This window comes from Triticum dicoccoides, chromosome 4A (genome assembly GCF_002162155.2).
Source record: "Triticum dicoccoides isolate Atlit2015 ecotype Zavitan chromosome 4A, WEW_v2.0, whole genome shotgun sequence".
NCBI classification, from domain to species: Eukaryota; Viridiplantae; Streptophyta; class Magnoliopsida; order Poales; family Poaceae; genus Triticum; species Triticum dicoccoides.
The window spans coordinates 517,423,333-517,426,531 of record NC_041386.1 but is presented as its reverse complement, the minus strand read 5'-3'; positions in this window follow the sequence as shown (position 1 = coordinate 517,426,531).

The window sequence follows — 3,199 nt, the reverse complement described above, 5'->3', positions numbered from 1 at the left end:
AGGTACCGACGAGGAAGAAGACAGGAGCCAGGCGGGCCCCCTCCTTCCCCTGACCCCACCTGGCAGCACCTTAGGCCGCCGGTCCCGCCACTGCGCATTGACCCCATGTGCCAATGTGGATAAGTGACTGGTCCCACCCTGTGGGACCCGCACGTCAGTGACCCCACGCCCGGCCCCGCCACTATCCACGTGGTTAAGTGGAAGCGTACTTCAGAACGTACGTTTTCGCGCGATGTAAGCATATTCCGCTCATGCTTTATCCAAAAATGTGTTTTCCAGTTCTGACGGCGTATTGTTTGAAATGCATTTTCTGTTTTTCAGCTCAGGGGCTTGTTTCTAGAGGGTATTTTTACATATTGGTCCCTGAACTTCGTCGGGCTATAACTTTTTGCTCGAGACTCCGTTTGAGGCGAATCCAAAGCCCATTTCTTCATATGGTCGAGCCCATTCTATTCAGATCATTTTCACTATGTTTTGACATTCTGAAAATGACCCTTTTTCCCTTGCACGTAAACAGCACCTCCGAGAGAGAACTGTTTTCGGCAAATCTTTCCGCGGCTTCACCGCACTTCTCCTCGGTGCCTTCTTCATCCCTAGGCAAGCCACAACCACCATTTGCATGATAGCCATGCAGTAGCATCAGTTTTCAACTTGAATCTTTAATAACTATATGTTTGTTTTGCTACTACTGTCGTAGTTTCGGTCATGCCTGTGGATCCGTGATTATCGTCATGCTATGTTCTTGCACCTTGTTATCATGAACTACTTGTTAGTATTACTTTAAAATTGCTATGCTTGATAGTAGTACATGTTGGGTTGGTCATGTTCTTCGGTGCATGACTAACGTCGGTTACCGAGTACTATTAATATGCATTGTTCCTTTGCTGTTAGTTGGTTAAGTGTTTACTCAGTAATGTTATTGATGAGTTCTTGCATGTTATTTATGGTTGATGATAATGGTCATGTTATGCTATGAGTAGTGTTGTACTTGTAACATTCATGCTCATCATTATGCCATGCTCAGTTGGATATGATTCATTGTTGATATGGTGGATAGTTATGTTGCACCCCGTGCTTATGTTGATATCATGCTCATGCATTGTAAGTGCATCATGTTATTTTATCATGGCTCAGCATATTGCATTCAAGTTTTACCGGATTAAATTGAACTTGAACAACTGTTGGCTGAGTCATGGTGCCACCATATCGAACTGACCAGTGCAACCATGCTTACCTTTATGGGAAGGTCCTAACTGGGTCTATTGTCGTGCCTCTCGCCGGTGCCTCCAACGAGGGAAGGTTATGGGCGCGCGCTACCCTGATCAGGTAGATGAACATAAGCCATGTGTGCCCATTGTTGTTGTTATGGATCTGTGTCCCCGTGTGGGATAGTTTATGTTTTGGCCACGACGGTGGTCGTGTGTCTTTGGTAGACACGGGGCCACCAAGGACTAGCCCAGAGGGGAGTGAGTCGGAGTGGCCGGGAGAGTGTCATGGCAGTAGGACGGTTTTGTCGGAACACCGTTGGTCCACCCGAATGGGAGTGCGAGGCCATGGGTTCCGTAGTGTGGGTACAGTGTACTAACCTTTGCGGAGTGTATATTAAAACTATCGATAGCCGTGCCCACGGATTAGGGCCCAGTTCGTAGTTGGTCACACTATGAGTCAACAGTAATAATAATAATAATAATGTGCTTAATAACAACCATGGTTCTATGAGGAGATAAGTTGGTTGTGATCGCCGGAAGGATCATCGTTTGAGGCCAAGTGTTGGTCATGGTTGTGATCGCCGGAAGGATCACCATTTGAGGCCAGATATTGGTCATGATTGTGATCGCCAGAAGGATCACTGTTTGAGACCAAGTGTTGGTCATGGTTGTCATCGCCGGAAGGATCACCGTTTGGTTATGAGGTAACCCGAGCAGAATAAATGGTGCATATAGTGTCATCATGTTGCATGCTAGTATTGTCAGATTTATATGTTCATGCCATGCTCATATTGTTCTAGCGGTATCATGTTCATGTTGTTCATGCCATGTTATTCTAATGATCTCATGATAATTCCTGCTTAACCTGTAATTGCCATGCTGTTGTTTGTCTTGAATGCTTCTGGTTATTGTGAGCTTGCAAGTACATTCAATGTACTGACCTGGCGTGTCATGCCAGTTTGTAGGTCATGCCGGATTTGATGGCTTGCTTGTCGTGGTTTCCGTTCATACGAGCTAGGATCAGCGTTCCAGCCAGAGTCCCTGCGGATTGGAGTTCACCACCGTCGTCGTTGTTCCGCTGCTTCGAGTTGTACTACTGCTTGGATAGAGCAACTGAGGATGGTGTAGTGTCGCCGTGCCGATGTTATTCATTGTAATATCGGAGACCTTGTATTCATATTCGTGTAATAATAGAAAGCTGGTTTGTTCTATGCTAAGCAGTGTCGTATTCCAGAAGACTTCTCCTTGATCTCTGGGCTGGAATACGGGGCGTTCCGGTTTCTCTGAGTCGGGGTGCCACATCGCTTGGTATCAGAGCAGGTCTGGTTGCAGGACGCCCTAGTCAGCGCGAGTGGTAGAAACCGGTAGAAATCAGTAGTTTAAAGTCCAGCTTGTTTATTGCTTTTGGTTGCTACATTTGTTTGTTGCATAGCATGCATATAGCCTTAGTATTTGTTGCTAACGGTTTATCTGGTGAGTGTAGCTGGCATTGGTTCGGATCCACTACAGCTCATCCTTTGCATTTCTCCAGTTTTCTTTTCTTGCTCGTTCTTCGGTGTTTGGTGTCATTTCTGTCCCAGCAGAGTGATGCCAAGTGATCCCAACACCGTTTGCAAAACTGGCGCTCAGGTACCTCGCCGATATCCTCCTTTCAGCCCCGCCTATCATTTTGGTGATGGGCATGCTTCTATCCTGAATCACTCTTTAATTTTATCATGTTGGCAACCCTTAATGATCTTAGTTATCAAGAAAGGGCAATGTCAGCAGCCTCAGTTTTTCCCCGCTATCCTATTCCTTGGACGAGTACGGATCTTTTTCCGTCCGATTGATAATAATGTGGTTGCGACCTTCGTGTCCCACTACAGGTTTATTGAGTGCCTCCTCGCCTCCAAGCTAGTTCAGGTTGCTGCCTGGCTAAGCTAGCACTTGGTGTAGTGCTGTTTAGACCAATTCTTACACACATTTATTCGTCCTCGTAAACACCGTCACAA